Source organism: Hordeum vulgare, chromosome 1H, assembly GCF_904849725.1.
Source record: "Hordeum vulgare subsp. vulgare chromosome 1H, MorexV3_pseudomolecules_assembly, whole genome shotgun sequence".
Lineage (NCBI taxonomy): Eukaryota > Viridiplantae > Streptophyta > Magnoliopsida > Poales > Poaceae > Hordeum > Hordeum vulgare.
In genome coordinates, this window is record NC_058518.1 from 483,353,124 (window position 1) to 483,372,451 (window position 19,328).

Here is a 19,328-nt window from a genome sequence, read left to right on the forward strand (position 1 = left end):
TGAGAGTCCACCATACCTACCTATGGATTGAATAAGATCCCTCAAGTAAGTTGTCATCGGTGCAAGCAATAAAAATTGCTCCCTAATATGTATGATCTATTAGTGCGTGGAAAATAAGCTTTGTACGAACCTGTGATGAGGAAGACATAAAAGCGACATACTACATAATAAAGTTCTTTATCACAGGAGGCAATATAAAGCGACGTTCATTCACACTAAGAGGACGCACATCCAAACCTCAAAAGCGCATGACAACCTCTGCTTCCCTCTGCGAAGGGCCTATCTTGTACCTTTACTTTTTGCCCTTGAAAGAGTCATGGTGATCCTCACCAATTCCTTATTCCGCCTTTATCTTGGCTAACGTCATATGCTAGGGAAAGATCTATATTCATATGTCAACTTAGAAGTAAGTATTCATGAATTATTGTTGTTGACATTACCCATGAGGTAAGTGGTTGGGAGGCGAAACTATAAGCCCCTATCTTTCTCTGTGTCCAACTGAAACTTTGATCTCATGAGTACCACGTGAGTTGTAGCAATTGTAGAGAATGAAAAGATAATTGAGTATGTGGATTTGCTTTACAAGCTCTTATTTGACTCTTTCCGATGTTGTGATAAATTGCAATTGCTTCAATGACTAAAGGCTATCGGTTGTTAATTCTCGGTAAGGTTCTAGATCCATACTTTACTTTGTGAAGGAATTATCACTTTAGCATGAGAGATTATATGTTGGTATTGTTGTTCTGACTATGATCATGATGCTTGCATGTTCGTATTTTGTTTTGTCGACATCTCTCTCCCTAAACATGTGGGCATATTTACTGATCTCGGCTTTCGCTTGAGGACAAGCGAGGTCTAAGCTTGGGGGAGTTGATACGTCCATTTTGCATCATGCTTTCATGTTGATATTTATCGCTTTCTGGGCTGTTATTACACTTCACGGTGCAATACTTATGCCTTTTCTCTCTTATTTTGCAAGGTTTACATGAAGAGGGAGAATGCCGGCAGCTGGAATTCTGGCGTGAAAAAGGAGCAAGTTTGAGATACCTATTCTGCGCAACTCCAAAAGCCGTGAAAATCAACGAGGATTTTTTTTGGGATTTATAAAAAATACTAGCCCGAAGAAGTACCAGAGGGGCGCCAGGAGGAGGCCACAAGCCTCCTAGGCGCCCCCCCCCCTGTCCGCGCCTAGGCGGCTTGCGGGCTCCCACTTGGCCCTCTGGCTCCCCTCTTTTGCTACAAGAAGGGTTTCGTTCCAGAAAAAATCAGGAGGAGGCTTTTCGAAGGATTCGCCGCTGCCACAAGTCGGAACTTGAGCAGAACCAATCTAGAGCTCCGGCACGACGATCCTGCCGGGGAAACTTCCCTCCCGGAGGGGGAAATTGTCGCCATCGTCATCACCAACACTCCTCTCATCGGAGGGGACTCATCACCATCACCATCTTCATCAGCACCATCTCATCTACAAACCCTAGTTCATCTCTTGTAACCAATCTCCGTCTCGCGATTCCGATTGGTACTTGTAAGGTTGCTAGTAGTGTTAATTACTCTTTGTAGTTGATGCTAGTTGAATTACTTGGTGGAAAATTATATGCTCAGATCTTTGATGCTACTCATTACCTCTCTAGTCATGAATATGATTATGCTTTCTGAGTAGTTACTTTTGTTCCTGAGGACATGGGATAAGTCTTGCTATAAGTAGTCATGTGAATTTGGTATTCGTTCGATAATTTGATGTGTTGTATGTTGTTTTCCTCTAGTGGTGTTATGTGAACGTGGACTACATAACACTTCACCATTATTTGGGCCTAGAGGAAGGCATTGGGAAGTAGTAAGTAGATGATGGGTTGCTAGAGTGGCAGAAGCTTAAACCCTGGTTTATGCGTTGCTTCGTAAGGGGATGATTTGGATCCACTAGTTTAATGCTATGGTTAGACTTTGTCTTAATTCTTCTTTCGTAGTTGCGGATGCTTGTGAGAGGGGTTAATCTTAAGTGGGATGCTTGTCCAAGTAAGGGCAGTACCCAAGCGTCGGTCCACCCACATATCGAACTATCAAAGTAGCGAACGCGAATCATATGAACATGATGAAAAGTAGCTTGACAGAAATTCCCATGTGTCCTCGGGAGCGTTTTACCTCCTATAAGAGTTTTTCCAGGCTTGTCCCTTGCTACAAAAGGGATTGGGCCACTTTGCTGCACCGTTGTTACTTTTGTTACTTGCTACTTGCTACGAATCATCTCATCACACAACTACTTGTTACCGATAATTTCAGTGCTTGCAGAGATTACCTTGCTGAAAACCACTTGTCAGATCCTTCTTCTCCTCGTTGGGTTCGACACTCTTACTTATCGAAAGGACTACGATAGATCCCCTATACTTGTGGGTCATCAGTGATCGACACCAATTCCTTATTTCACCTTTATCTTGGCTAACGTCATGTGCTAGGGAAAGATCTATATTCATATGTCAACTTGGAAGTGAGTATTCATGAATTATTATTGTTGACATTACCCTTGAGGTAAGTAGTTGGGAGGCGAAACTATAAGCCCCTATCTTTCTGTGTGTCCAACTGAAACTTTGATCTCATGAGTACCAGGTGAGTTTTAGCAATTGTAGAAGACGAAAGGATGATTGAGTATGTGGATTTGCTTTACAAGCTCTTATTTGACTCTTTCCGATGTTATGATAAATTGCAATTGCTTCAATGACTAAAGACTATTGGTTGTTAATTCTCAATAAGGTTCTTGATCCATACTTCACATTGTGAAGGAATTGTCACTTTAGCATAAGAGATTATATGACGATATTGATGTTCTAATTATGAGCATGATGCCTGCATGTCCATACTTAGTTTTGTCGACACCTCTATCTCCAAACATTTGGGCATATTTGTTAATCCCGGCTTCCGCTTGAGGACAAGCGAGGTCTAAGCTTGGGGGAGTTGATACGTCCATTTTGCATCATGCTTTTATGTTGATATTTATCGCTTTATGGGCTGTTATTACACTTCACGGTACAATACTTATGCCTTTTCTCTCTTATTTTATAAGGTTTACATGAAGAGGGAGAATGCCGGCAGCTGGAATTCTGGTCTAAAAAGGGAGCAAGTTTGAGATACCTATTCTGCGCAACTCCAAAAGCCGTGAAAATCAACGAGGAATTATTTTGGATTTTATGAAAAATACTGGGCGGAAGAAGTACCGGAGGGGAGCCACCAGGAGGCCACAAGCCTGCCAGGCCCGGCCTAACCCCCTGGTCGGGCCTGGGTGGCTTGTGGGCCCCCTGTTGCCACTCCGGCACTCATCTTTTGCTATATAGAGGGTTTCGTCCCAGAAAAAATCATAAGGAAACTTTCAGGAGGAGTCACCGCCTCCACGAGGCGGAACTTGAGAAGAACCAATCTAGAGCTCCGGCAGGGCCGTCGTGCCGGGGAAATTTCCCTCCCGGAGGTGGAAATCGTCGCCATCATCATCACCAACACTCCTCTCGTCGGAGGGGACTCATCTCCATCAACATCTTCATCATCACTATCTCATCTCCAAACCCTAGTTCATCTCTTGTAACCAATCTCCATCTCGCGACTCTGATTGGTACTTGTAAGGTTGCTAGTAGTGTTAATTACTCTTTGTAGTTGATGCTAGTTGGACTACTTGGTGGAAGATTATATGTTCAGTTCTTTGATGCTATTCAATACCTCTCTGGTCATGAACATAATTATGCTTTGTGAGTAGTCACTTTTGTTCCTGAGGACATGGGATAAGTCTTGCTATAAGTAGTCATGTGAATTTGGTATTCGTTCGATATTTTGATGTGTTGTATGTTGTTTTTACTCTAGTGGTGTTATGTGAACGTCGACTACATAACACTTCACCATTATTTGGGCCTAGAGGAAGGCATTGGGAAGTAATAAGTAGATGACGGTTTGCTAGAGTGACACAAGCTTAAACCCTAGTTTATGCGTTGCTTCGTAAGGGGCTGATTTGGATCCACTAGTTTAATGCTATGGTTAGACTTTGTCTTAATTCTTCTTTCGTAGTTGCGGACGCTTGCGAGATGGGTTAATCATAAGTGGGATGTTTGTCCAAGTAAGGGCAGCACCCAAGCACTGGTCCACCCACATATCAAACTATCAAAGTAGCGAACGTGAATCATGTGAACTTGATGAAAACTAGCTTGACACAAATCCCCATGTGTCCTCGGGAGCACTTTACCTCCTATAAGAGTTTGTCCAGGCTTGTCCCTTGCTACAAAAGGGATTGGGCCATCTTGCTGCAGCTTTGCTACTATTGTTACTTGCTACTTGCTATGAATCATCTTATCACACAACTATCTGTTACCGATAATTTTAGTGCTTGCAGAGAATACCTTGCTGAAAACCACTTGTCAGTTCCTTCTGCTCCTCGTTGGGTTCGACACTCTTACTTATCGAAAGGACTACGATAGATCCCCTACACTTGTGGGTCATCACCCCACCATTCAAAATATACACGTATCCGGTTTGTGACTTGGAGTCATCTGGATCTGTGTCGAAGCTAGCATCGATGTAACCATTTACGACGAGCTCTTCAGCACCTCCATAAACGAGAAACATATCTTTAGTCCTTTTCACGTACTTTAGGATATTCTTGACCGCTGTCCAGTGACCCACTCCTGGATCACTTTGGTACCTCCCTACCAAACTTATGGCAAGGTTCACATCAGGTTTGCTACACAACATGGCATACATAATAGCGTCATCGAACCTTAAGTGTGTAGACCCTACGGGTTCGGGAGACAGGCAGACATGACCGAGACACCTCTCCGGCCAATAACCATCAACGGGGTCTGGATACCCATGGTGGCTCCCACTTGCTCCACGGTGATCTCATTGGATGAACCACGATGTCAAGGATTCAATCAATCCCGTATACAATTCCCTTTGTCTGTCGGTATAGAACTTGCCCGAGATTCGATCGTCGGTATACCTATACCTTGTTCAATCTCGTTACCGGTAAGTCTCTTTAACCGTTCCGTAGCACGTCATCGTGTGACTAACCCCTTTGGTCACATTGAGCTCATGATGATGTTCTACCGAGTGGGCCCAGAGATACCTCTCCGTCACACGGAGTGACAAATCCCGATCTTGATTCGTACCAACCCAACAGACACTTTCAGAGGTACCCGTAGTGCATCTTTATAGTCACCCAGTTACGTTGTGACGTTTGATACACCCAAAGCACTCCTACGGTATCCGGGAGTTGCACAATCTCACGGTCGAAGGAAAAGACACTTGACATTAGAAAAGCTTTAGCATACGAACAATACGATCTAGTGCTACGCTTAGGATTGGGTCTTGTCCATCACATCATTCATTCTCCCAATGATGTGATCCCGTTATCAACGATATCCAATGCCCATGACCAGGAAACCATGATCATCTATTGACTAACGAGCTAGCCAACTAGAGGCTTGCTAGGGACACATTGTGATCTATTTATTCACACATGTATTACTGTTTCCTGTTAATACAATTATAGCATGAACAATAGACGATTATCATGAACAAGGAAATATGATAATAACCATTTTATTATTGCCTCTAGGGCATATTTCCAACAGTCTCCCACTTGCACTAGAGTCAATAATCTAGTTACATTGTGATGTATCAAACACCCATAGCATTATGGTGTTGATCATGTTTTGCTCGTGGAAGAGGTTTAGTCAACGGGTCTGCGACATTCAGATCCGTGTGTACTTTACAAATCTCTATTACTCCACTCTGGACATGGTCCTGGATGGAGTTGTAGCGGCGTTTGATGTGCTTCGTCTTCCGGTGAAACCTGGGCTCCTTGGCTATGGCAATGGCCTCAGTATTATCACAGAAGGGTGTCATTGGACCCGACGCGCTTGGAACCACTCCAAGGTCGGTGATGAGCTCCTTCATCCAATTTCCTTTATGAGCCGCTTATGAAGCAGCTATGTATTCCGCTTCACAAGTAGATGCTGCCACGACTTCTTGCTTGCTGCTACACCAGCTCACTGCCCCACCATTCAAAACATATACGTATCCGGTCTGTGACTTAGAGTCATCCGGATCTGTGTCGAAGCTAGCGTCGACGTAACCCTTTACGACGAGCTCTTCGTCACCTCCATAAACGAGAAACATTTCCTTAGTCCTTTTCACGTACTTAAGGATATTCTTGACCGTTGTCCAGTGTTCCATGCCGGGATCACTTTGGTACCTCCCTACCAAACTTATGGCAAGGTTTATATCAGGTCTGGTACATAGCATGGCATACATTAGAGAGCCTACGGCTGAAGCGTAGGGGACAGTAATCATCTTCTCTCTGTCTGCTGCCATGGTCGGTGACTGAGTCTTACTCAATCTCATACCTTGCAAAACTGGTAAGAACCCTTTCTTTGAGTTTTCCATATTAAACTTCTTCAATATTTTGTCAAGGTATGTACTTTGCGAAAGACCTATGAGGCGTCTCGATCTATCTCTATAGATCTTGATGCCTAATATGTATGCAGCTTCTCCAAGGTCCTTCATTGAAAAACTCTTGTTCAAATAGGCCTTTATGCTCTCCAACATCTCTATATTATTCCCCATCAATAATATGTCATCCACATACAGTATGAGGAAAGCTACAGAGCTCCCACTCACTTTCTTGTACAGACAGGCTTCTCTGTAAACCTGTATGAACCCAAACACTTTAATCACCTCATTAAAGTGAATGTTCCAACTCCGAGATGCTTGCACCAGCCCATAGATGGAGCGCTGGAGCTTGCACACTTTGTTAGCACCTTTAGGGTCGACAAAACCTTCTGGTTGCATCATATACAACTCTTCCTTAAGGTTCCCGTTAAGGAACGCTGTTTTGACGTCCATTTGCCAAATTTCATAATCATAAAAGGCGGCAATTGCTAACATGATTCGGACTGATTTCAGCTTCGCTACGGGAGAGAAAGTCTCTTCGTAGTCAATTCCTTGAATTTGTCGAAAACCCTTTGCGACAAGTCGAGCTTTATAAACGGTTACATTACCGTTTGCATCAGTCTTCTTCTTGAAGATCCATTTATTTTCTATGGCTCGCCGGTCATCGGGCAAGTCCACCAAAGTCCATAATTTGTTCTCATACATGGATCCTATCTCGGATTTCATAGCTTCAAGCCATTTTTTGGAATCCGGGCCCGCCATCGCTTCTTCATAGTTCGAAGGTTCACCGTTGTCTAACAACATGATTTCCATTACAGGGTTGCCGTACCACTCTGGTGCGGAGCGTACCCTTGTGGACCTTCGTGGCTCAGTAGTAACTTGATCCGAAGCTTCATGATCATTATTATTAACTTCCTCTTCAGTTGGTGTAGGCACCACAGGAACAACTTCCCGCACTGCGCCACTATCCTGTTCGAGAGGGGTGGAATTACGTCATCAAGTTCTACCTTCCTCCCACTTACTTCTTTTGAGAGAAACTCTTTCTCTAGAAAGGATCCGTTCTTGGCAACAAAGATTTTACCTTCGGATCTAAGATAGAAGATATACCCAATAGTTTCCTTAGGGTATCCTATGAATACGCATTTCTCCGCTTTGGGTTCGAGTTTTTCTGGTTGAAGTTTCTTCACATAAGCATCGCAGCCCCAAACTTTAAGAAACGACAACTTAGGTTTCTTTCCAAACCATAGTTCATACGGTGTCGTCTCAACGGATTTAGACGGTGTCCTATTTAAAGTGAATGCTGCAGTTTCTAATGTGTATCCCCAAAATGATAGTGGTAAGTCGGTAAGAGACATCATAGATCGTACCATATCTAATAAAGTGCGATTACGACGTTCAGACACTCCCTTGCGTTGCGGTGTGCCACGCGGCGTCAGTTGTGAAACGATTCCACACTTCCTTAGGTGTGTGCCAAACTCGTGACTCAAATATTCTCCTCCACGATCAGATCGTAGACACTTAATTTTTCTGTCACGTTGATTCTCGACCTCACTCTGAAATTCCTTGAACCTTTCAAATGTCTCAGATTTGTGCTTCATCAAGTAGATATACCCATACCTACTCAAATCATCGGTGAGAGTGAGAACATAACGATAGCCACCGCGAGCTTCAACGTTCATTGGACCACACACATCAGTATGTATTATTTCCAATAAGTTGGTTGCTCTCTCCATTATTCCTGAGAATGGAGTCTTAGTCATCTTGCCCATGAGGCACGGTTCACATGTGTCAAATGATTCAAAGTCAAGAGACTCTAATAGTCCATCAGTATGGAGCTTCTTCATGCGCTTAACGTCGATATGACCAAGGCGGCAGTGCCACAAGTATGTGGGACTATCATTATCAACTTTACATCTTTTGGTACTCACACTATGAATATGCGTAACATCACGATCGAGATTCATCAAGAATAAACCATTCACGAGTGGAGCATGACCATAAAACATATCACTCATATAAATAGAACAACCATTATTGTCTGGCTTAAATGAGTAGGCGTCTCGCATTAAGCAAGACCCTCATACAATATTCATGCTCAAAGCTGGTACTAAATAACAATTATTAAGATTTAAAACTAATCCCGACGGTAGATGTAGAGGTAGCGTGCCGACGGCGATCACATCGACCTTTGAGCCATTCCCGACGCGCATCGTCACCTCGTCCTTGGCCAGTCTCCGCTTATTCCGAGTTCCTGCTTTGAGTTGCAAATGTGAGCAACAGCACCGGTATCAAATACCCAGGAGCTACTACGAGCGCTGGTAAGGTACACATCAATAACATGTATATCACATATACCTTTAACGTTGTCGGCCTTCTTGTCCGCTAAGTATTTGGGGCAGTTCCGCTTCCAGTGACCCTTTCCCTTGCAATAGAAGCACTCAGTCTCAGGCTTGGGTCCATTATTTTTCTTCTTCCCGGCATCTGGCTTACCGGGTGCGGCAACGGCTTTGCCGTCTTTCTTGAAGTTCTTCTTACCCTTGCCCTTCTTGAAACTAGTGGTCTTGTTGACCATCAACACTTGATGCTCTTTCTTGATTTCTACTTCTGCAGACTTGAGCATCGACTACAACTCGGGAATGGTCTTCTCCATCCCTTGCATGTTGTAGTTAAGCACAAAGCCTTTGTAGCTTGGTGGGAGAGACTGGAGGATTCTGTCAATTATAGCATCATCCGGAAGTTCGACTCCAAGTGAAGTCAGACGACCGTGTAACCCAGACATTTTGAGTATGTGCTCACCGACAGAACTGTTCTCCTCCATCTTACAGCTAAAGAACTTGTCGGAGACTTCATATCTCTCGACACGGGCATGAGCTTGAAAAACTAGCTTCAGCTCTTGGAACATCTCATATGCACAGTGTTGCTCAAAACGCCTTTGGAGCCCCGTTTCTAAACTGTATAACAGGCCACACCTAACCAGAGAGTAGTCATCACTCCGCGTTTGCCAGACGTTCAGAATGTCCTGGGCTGCTGCGGGAGCGGGAGGGTCACCTAGCGGCGCATCAAGGACATAAGACTTTTTAGCTCCTTCAAGGATGAGCTTCAAGTTGCGAACCCAGTCCGCATAGTTGCTACCATCATCTTTCAGCTTGTTTTTCTCTAGGAATGCGTTGAAATTGAGGTTGACGTTGGCCATCTACAATATTTATAAAGACAACTTTTAGACTAAGTTCATGACAATTAAGTTCATTTAATCAAATTAAGTATGAACTCCCACTTAAATCGACATCCCTCTAGTCATCTAAGTGATACATGATCCATGTTGACTAACCCGTGTCCGATCATCACGTGAGACGGGCTAGTCACCATGGTGAGCAACTTCATGCTGATCGTATTCAACCATACGACTCATGTTCGACCTTTCGGTCTCTTGTATTCGAGGTCATGTATGTACATGCTAAGCTCGTCGAGTCGACCTAGGTGTTTCGCGTGTGTAAATCTGGCTTACACCCGTTGTATGCGAATGTTAGAATCTATCACACCCGATCATCACGTGGTGCTTCGAGACAACGATCCTTCGCAACGGTGCACACTTAGGGGAATACGTTCTCGAAATTTTAAGAGGGATCATCTTATTATGCTACCGTCGTTCTAAGCAATAAGATGAAAAACATGATAAACATCACAATGCAATCATATAGTGACATGATATGGCCATTATCATCTTTGCTCTTTTGATCTCCATCTTCAGGCATCGCATGATCATCATCGTCACCGGCGTGACACCATGATCTCCATCATCATGATCTCCATCAACGTGTCTCCGTGAAGTCGTCACGCCAACTACTACTATCACTACTACTATAGCTAACCGTTAGCAATGAAGTAAAAGTAGTAAGCACATGGCATTGCATCTCATACAATAAATTAAGACAACTCCTATGGCTCCTGCCGGTTGTCATACTAATCGACATGCAAGTCGTGAAACCTATTACAATAACATGATCATCTCATACATCATACATGCAACATCACAACTTTGGCCATATCACATCACATGTCAAACCCTGCAAAAACAAGTTAGACGTCCTCTAATTGTTGTTGCAAGTTTTACGTGGCTGATTTGGGTTTCTAACAAGAACGCTTTCTTACCTACGTGACAGCCACAACGATGATATGCCAAAGCTATTTACCCTTCATAAGGACCCTTTTCATCAAATCCAATCCGACTAGAGTAGGAGAGACAGACACCCGCTAGCCACCTTTATGCACGGTGTGGATGTCTGTCGGTGGAACCAGTCTCACGTAAACGTACGTGTAATGTCGGTCCGAACCGCTTCATCCCACAATACCGCCGGAAAAGAATAATACTAATAGCGGCAAGCAATTGACAAATCATCGCCCACAACCTTTTGTGTTCTACTCGTGCATAGAATCTACGCATAGAAAACCTGGCTCGGATGCCACTGTTGGGTAACGTAGCATAAATTCAAAAAAAATCCTACTCATATTCAGATCTTCCTATGGAGAGACCAGCAACGAGAGAGGGGTAAGTGCATCTTCATACCTTTGAAGATCACTAAGCGGAAGCGTTACTAGAACGCGGTTGATGGAGTCGTACTCGCGGCGATTCTGATCGCGGTGTGATTCCGATCTAGTGCCGAACTACGGCACCTCCACGTTCAACACACGTGCAGCCCGGTGACGTCTCCCGCACCTTGATCCAGCAAGGAGGAGGGAGAGGTTGGGGAATATCTCTAGCAGCACGATGGCGTGGTGTCGATGGAGAGACGAGGTCTCCCGGCAGGGCTTCGCCAAGCACCGGCACAGAGGAGGAGAAAGAAGAGCAGGGCTGCGCCGAGAGAGAGAAAAAATTGTGTCTCAAAACAGCCCCAAACCTCAACTATATATAGGGGGAGAGGGAGGGGGCGCAGCCCTTAGGGTTCCCACCCCCAAGGGGTGCGGCAGCCCCCATCTGCGCCAGGAGGTGGCGGCCAGGAGGGGAGGAGGGGTGTGGCGCACCCCTGGTGGGCCTTAGGCCCACCTGGCTTAAGGTTTGCCCCGCCTTCCCTCTCCCCTGCGCCTCGGACCCCTGGTGGGAAGCGCACCAGCCCACTCTGGGCTGGTTCCCTTCCAACTTTTGGCCCATATCACCTTTTGGGGCTGGTGGCCCCTCCCGGTGGACCTCCGGAACCCTTTCCGGTGGTCCCGGTACGCTACCGTGATGCACGAAACACTTCCGGTGTCCGAAACCATCCGTCCTATATATCAATCTTTACCTTCGGACCATTCCGGAGCTCCTCGTGACGTCCAGGGTTTCATCTGGGACTCCGAACAACTTTCGATAACCTCGTATAACAATTCCCTATAACCCTAGCGTCATCGGACCTTAAGTGTGTAGACCCTACGGGTTCGGGGGACAGGCAGACATGACCGAGACACCTCTCCGGCCAATAACCATCAGCGGGGTCTGGATACCCATGGTGGCTCCCACTTGCTCCACGATGATCTCATCGGATGAACCACGATGTCAAGGATTCAATCAATCCCGTATACAATTCCCTTTGTCTGTCGGTATAGAATTTGCCCGAGATTCGATCGTCGGTATACCTATACCTTGTTCAATCTCGTTACCGGTAAGTCTCTTTACTCGTTCCGTAGCATGTCATCGTGTGACTAACCCCTTTAGTCACATTGAGCTCATGATGATGTTCTACCGAGTGGGCCCAGAGATACCTCTCCGTCACACGGAGTGACAAATCCCGATCTCGATTCGTACCAACCCATCAGACACTTTCAGAGGTACCCGTAGTGCATCTTTATTGTCACCCGGTTATGTTGTGACGTTTGATACACCCAAAGCACTCCTACGGTATCTGGGAGTTGCACAATCTCACAGTCGAAGGAAAAGACACTTGACATTAGAAAAGCTTTAGCATACGAACAATACGATCTAGTGCTACGCTTAGGATTGGATCTTGTCCATCACATCATTCTCCCAATGATGTGACCCCGTTATCAACGATATCCAATGCCCATGACCAGGAAACCATGATCATCTATTGACTAACGAGCTAGCCAACTAGAGGCTTGCTAGGGACACATTGTGATCTATTTATTCACACATGTATTACTGTTTCCTGTTAATACAATTATAGCATGAACAATATACGATTATCATGAACAAGGAAATATGATAATAACCATTTTATTATTGCCTCTAGGGCATATTTCCAACAGCAACTTTATATCATTTTTTGGGACTAACCTATTGACATAGTGCCTAGTGTGAGTTGCCATTTTTTGCTATTTTTTTCCTTTGCAAAAAATCCATATCAGATGAGGTCCAAATGCCACGACACTTTACGGAGATTTTTTTTGGACCAGAAGGAAACTTGGGAGCCAAGAATGAGCATGAGACGAGGCCCAGTGGGCCACTAGACATCAGGGCGCGCCAGAGGCCCCTAGCGCGGCCTAGTGTCTTGTGGGGCCCTCGGGCACCTCCTCTGCCTCTGAGCTCTATAAATACCCCAATATTCAGAAAACCCTACAGGAGTCGACGAAAAATCGTTTCAGCCACCACAAGTTCCAGAGCCGCGAAATACAATCTAGAGCCCGTTCCAGAGAGGAAAACGATCACGGAGGGGTTCACCATCCTCATTGGTGCTCCTCCGATGATGCATGAGTAGTTCATATCAGACCTACGGGTTCGTAGGCAGTAGCTAGATGGATTTCTCTCTTGTTTTGTTTCTCAATATAATGGTCTCTTGGAGATTCATACGATGTAACTCTTTCTTTTGCAGTGTGTTTGTTGGGATCCGACTTATTATGAGTTTATGATTAGATCTATGAAAACATATTCATGCTTGATTATTATAGCCTCGTATTTCTTCTCCGATATTTTGTTTTTGTATGGCCAACTTGATCTTTTATCTTGCAATGGGAAGAGGTGCTTTGTGATGTGTTTGATCTTGCGGTTCTCAATCTCACTGACAGATAGAGACATGATACTCATGTATCGTTGCTATCAAGGATAAAATGATGAGGTCTATTTCTACATGAATAGATCTTGTCTACATCATGTCATCATTCTTAAGACATTACTTCATTTCTCCATGAACTCAATACACTAGATGCATGGTGGATAGTGGTCAATGTGTGGAGTAATAGAAGTAGATGCACGCAGAAGTCGGTCTACTTGTCTTGGACGTGATGCCTATATACATGATCATTGTCTTGAATATCGTCATAATTATTTTCTCTTCTATCAATTGCCCAACGGTAATTTGTCTACCCACCGTTTGCTATTTTCTCGAAAGAAGCTACTAGTGAAACCTACGGCCCCGAGTCTACTTCACATCATCTATTTGCAATCCCTACTTTGCTATTTGTGTTTCTATTTTATTTGCTCTTTTTTTCAGATCTATATTACAAAAAAAACATTGTTGTGTTCCATTTGCTATCACTCTTATTTGCATCTATCAATCTATCCTTACTTTACCCACGAGGGATTGACAACCCCTCCACATGTTGGGCTGTGAGGATTTTCTATTTGTGTGTAGGTGTTGCTTACATAGTCTTGTGGATCTTCCTACTGGATTAATACATTGGTTTCTTAACTGAGGGAAATACTTGTCGACGTTGTGCTACATCATCCTTTAAGCTTGGAAGGAAATCAAGGCATCAGCGAGGAGTAGCAAGCGTCGGTCCACCCACACATATCAAGTAATCAAAGTAACAAACGTGAATCAACTCAATATGATGAACATGACTAGATAGAAATTCTCATGTGTCATCGGGAGCGCTTGCTTTATATAAGTGTACTTTCAGGCCTGTCCTTTGCTATAAAATGGACTGGCCTACCTTGCTGCACCTTTGTTACAATTGTTATTTTTCACTTGTTATAAATTATCTTGCTACAAAACTATCTACCGATGTTACTTACATCACTTGCACAGAATACCTTGCTGAAAACTGGTTATCATTTCCTTCTGCTCCTCGTTGGGTTCGACACTCTTACTTATTGAAAGGACTACGATTGGTCCCTATACTTGTGGGTCATCAGCGGGGCCGGGGCGGATTACGCAGTCCTAGTGGAGTTGCGTGTGGGCTAGGAGGGTCCAGCTCCGGCGTCATAGCTCTGTTGACATGGGAGCTACGGCTGAGCTCCATATCCAGAGATGTCGTCGGTCTCCACCTTGGACCGCTCCAAGGCGATGCGGAGGGCCAGCTCCTCGGAGTCAACATCCGAGCCGTCGAACCCAAAGCGGTTGTCGGAGCTCAACATTGGACTCGATGAGATCGGACTCGAAGAGGGAGAGAAGGGGACGGAGCGGGAAAGAGTTAGCTAGGGTTCGAAACGAGGACCCGGAGTGGGGATTTTATGGGACAACGGTGGGGTCAGTGGTGGGTCGGTTTTGTCAGGCACACGCATCCGGACGTGACCGAGCCGCTCCATATCCGTCCTATATTTGGGCTAGATATGAGGGATGCCAGTCAATTGGGCTTTTAAGGCGGGTCTAAGAGGTCCGGTTGGGTCGCGCTTTTGTGACCGGTCACTGATCGAATGGTCTATTCAAACCTTTAAAACTTGTATGAGGGATCCGACTATATATGCTCTAACCTCTTCTTCGTAGTGTCGCGGCGGCGCCCATGGCCGGCAAGTCGGGCACTCGTGTGTGCTCGGTGCTCTAATTCTATGGCAAAAGGACCTCCACTAAGGATATGACGTAATTATTTCACATGTAGTTGAGCTATAAACAATTTATTTATAAAAAAGAGAGTGCTATGCATCGGCCTCACGAGTCTTTTAGAAAGATCACCCATCTATTGAGTCGTCTGATTTGACAATTATACTTCATAACAGATGTCGTGTTATGAAGGCATTTGCAACCGAGATTGTATTGATTTTATTTTTTACAAAATGGGTCGTGTTCTTGATTTGTTTTTGCAACATGAATCGTGTTACGGGATTTTTATGCAACATGTGTTGTGTTGTTGGATTTATTTTCCAACATGGATCGTGCTGATAGATCTTTTCTACAACATAGATTGTGTCCTTGGCTTTGATCGATTTACAACAAAAGACTAGCTACACAAACAATGAACCAGTTGCAGAACATGAATGAGATCGGTCGGTTGAAGGAAAACATTTCAAAATATAATGGGAAATTTATAAGTTCCATAATGCCGTTTTTGCATATATTTTTCCTTTTATTGAATCAAGTTTCATATGCTCACCTACCAGTCCAGAACGATGATGTGGCCCACTGTCGCGGCCACGATCAGGGATTCAGGGGTCGTCGTACGGTAACAAAATGGAACTGCCCAGGACGAGGGGATCTGGCGGCCGGCAACCACCGCTTTACGCTCCTCACTCCCACCCAATGGAACCCAGTTTGGTAGCAGCGGCGCGCGCCGCCCACCCGGACGGCGGGCGCGTCACGGCGGCGGCGGTGGTCGGCTGCATCTGCCTCGACCACCTCGCGTGCACCGAGTGCGATCGCATCCTCGGCATTCCTTTCCTCCCGATCGACGCACGGTCCCCGTCCCCACGGCGCGCGTCGACGCCGGGCTTGGCCTCAGGCTCAGGCTCGCCGCCCGTCCCCATGGCACGCGTCAGCGTCGGGCTCAGGCTCGGGATCGGGCCGAGCACAGGCGGAGACGGGGCCCGCGCCGAGGGGTTCGGCGCGTCCATCTCCGGCATGGCGGAGCGGCTCGGTCTCGCGGCCGCCGTCGGGGATCGGGCCGAGGAGGTGTTCAGGAAGATGGAGGAGGCCAGGGCGTGGCCGCGCGGCCCGGGATGGGCCAAGGGCCGGTCCCGCCGGGACAGTGGTAGGCTCTACGCGGCCTGCCTCTCCATCGCGTGCCGCAACGAGGGCTCGCCGCGGTCGCTGAGGGAGCTGGCCATGGCGACGGCGGACGGCAGCGCGGCGGCGAGGAAGGAGATCGCCAAGCTGACCGCGCACATCAGGAAGCGCCTGGGCGAGGAGGAGGCCGGGCAGGCGACGGGTGTCGGCGCGGTCCCCGTCTCCGGCTACTTGCGCCGCTTCGGGCCGCTGCTCGGGCTGGGGGACCGGGAGGCCGCGGCGGCGTGGGAGGCCGCGCGGAGGCTGGAGGGGGGCGCCCTCGAGGTGCGGCACAACGCGGAGGCCCTCGCCGCCGCCGTCGTCTGCATGGCCCTCGAGCGCGCCGGCGCCAGGAGGCACATCAGGGAAGTGGCGACGGCCACCGGCATCCCGTATGCCACCATTTACCTCGTGTGCAGGAAGATGCGTCCCCACACCGCACTGCTCTTCGACTGACGGACGCGCTTTAGACCCAGTTCTTTTGACTCAATTCTGAAGAATTACTGCCCGAAAAATTACAGTCTGATTCTTATCAGAATTACTAATGCATTTTAGAATTGTAAAAACCTGACAATTCTGGCAATTTTAGCCAGCCCTTTAAAACAAAACCTTTCGTTTTAAACTCTACCCTTATTGAATAATGATATTACGTTCAAATTGCCACTCAGGCTAGACCACAACAGGGCCAAAACATAGCCTCCCATTTTGTTCCCCCCACCCCAGTGCCGCCGCCAGCCGTCAGATCCCCGCCACCCTGTGCTGCCGCCTCCCCAGACAGGCCACCCTAGTCCTACGCAGTTAGGCCGCCACCCTGCGCCCCCGCCGCCCCTTCTCCTCCTCTCCATCCCGCCGGGCCGCCACATCTCGACGCCTCCCCGCCTGGCCACCCTGCTCCTGCGTCGTCGAGCGACCAACATGTGCCGCCGGGCCGCTACATCTCGACGCCTCCCCCCTCCCCCCGGCCACCCCGCTCCTGCGCCGTCACTGCCCCTTCTCCTCCTCTCCATCCCGCCGGGCCGCCACATCTCGACGCCTCCCCACCCGGCCACCCTGCTCCTGCGTTGACAGGCCGCCACCTTACGCCGCCGCCACCCCTTCTCCTCCTCTCCTTCCCGCCGGGCCGCCACATCTCGACGCCTCCCCGCCCGACCATCACACTCTTGCGCCGCCGGACCGCCATCCTGCGCCGCCGCCGCCCCTTCTCCATTTCAATTAAGGGGTGTTTCAGACATTTCAACATACAAATCATACGACAATTACATGCTAAAATTACAGAAAAGAACTGGACACACAATTCTGTGACCACACGATTCTACGAGCAGTTACACAGAATTATGATTCTCAAGAATTATGAGGTGAAAAGAACTGGTCCTTATTGTTCTTCTCCTGGCAATCTGATACTCCCTCCCTCCAAACATTCTTGCTACATACATACGTATGTATCTAACCAAATCTAAGACAAATATGTTGAGACGGAGGTAATATATACGATCCACGATCCTGTAGTGTTCGAAAACTATTTGTTGGTCCATTGCAACTAGTACGTACTAGTACTACTTGTTTCATTATTACTATATAGGTTGAGTAGGTTAGAACTTCTGTGCGTATAACATATGTAAATTATCAGTTAAACTCGTCGCCCTGAATCTTTTCATTCGTTTCATGTTGTTTTCTGTGCTTAATTAGCATGCCCACTGTCCATTAGGAAATGCAAGCACTTCGACCATAATGAAAAAAGAAGTTAATTACACTTTTGATATATAAACTTGTCTTTGATGTACAGATTCATACACAAACTTCAGAAATGACATAATTGGTCCTATAACTTGTGTTTCTAGTATGGTTTGAGCACATTTCCGTCATCCCTGTTAACTCCCAGTTAATTCTTGACCCATGCTCCATACATACGTGTGGGTTCCATTTGTCAATAGCACATAAAGAAAAAAAAAACATAATTTATACCTACTAATAAAGCGAGGTATATTTCTTTGGTTAAGAGCAAGTACAATAGAGCTGAATCAGCTGACTATAAGAAATAAGATAGTATATTTTTGTTTAGTTGAAGGAGAGAGAAGATGAGAGAGAAGGTAAGCAGACTCTTAGTTAAGAGTCAACTCTAGCACGTGCTCCTAGTCACTTTGTGAGAATGAAAAGTGAGCCATATAATAAATAAGTAATACACTCTTCTAACCAACTATTGTATGTGTTAGCTATAAAATGGGCTATAGGTGACATGACACGAGCTTACAGCCGGCAGCCTGCCGGCTCTACTATTATCCTTGCTCTAATAGTATAGGCAACTGCTGGCTATAAGTCATCTTATAACCCATCTTATAGATAACTTGTACAATAGTTAGCTATAAAAAAGTACTATATTTGTCATATATGGTCCACCTTTCATTTTCACAAAGCACCTAGAAACACGTGCTAGAGCTAGCTCTTTACGAAGAGTCCGCTTTCCTTCTCTTTCTTCTTTTCTCTCGTCCAACTCAACAAAAATATAGTATTTTAATCCTTACGGCCCGCTGACTGTACCTTACTCCCTCCGTCCGCGAATAAGTGTACATATAGAAATTTTAGGAGAAATTATAGAGTGAAGTAAAAAATGCATTGAAAAGATGCAAGTTATCATCTCTTCCATCTTTAATTACTTCACACCCAATGAGCTAAGTGCATATAGAAAGTAAGGAGACCACGTGTTGAATATTATTGGTCTTGATTACCGTGTGATGAGAGAGAAACATTTTTCTCTACTTTATAGTGCATTGAAAAGATAGATGTACACTTTTTTATGAACAAATTTTAAAACCAAATATATACTTATTCATGGACGGAGGGAGTATTGTACTTGCTCTTAGTTGCGTAGTTCACGAATGAAGATAATAATGCCATTTCTTGGTTTTAACTTTCTTCACAACTTCACCTCAAAAAAAAAATCTTCACAAGTTTTCAACCAAGGACAAACTTAAGCAACAACTCAAGAAGTTATCTTAAGAAAAGAAGTCAAGAAAGTATCCCCACAAAAAAAACTTCAGAAGTTATAACGTAATTCAGGTACGTACA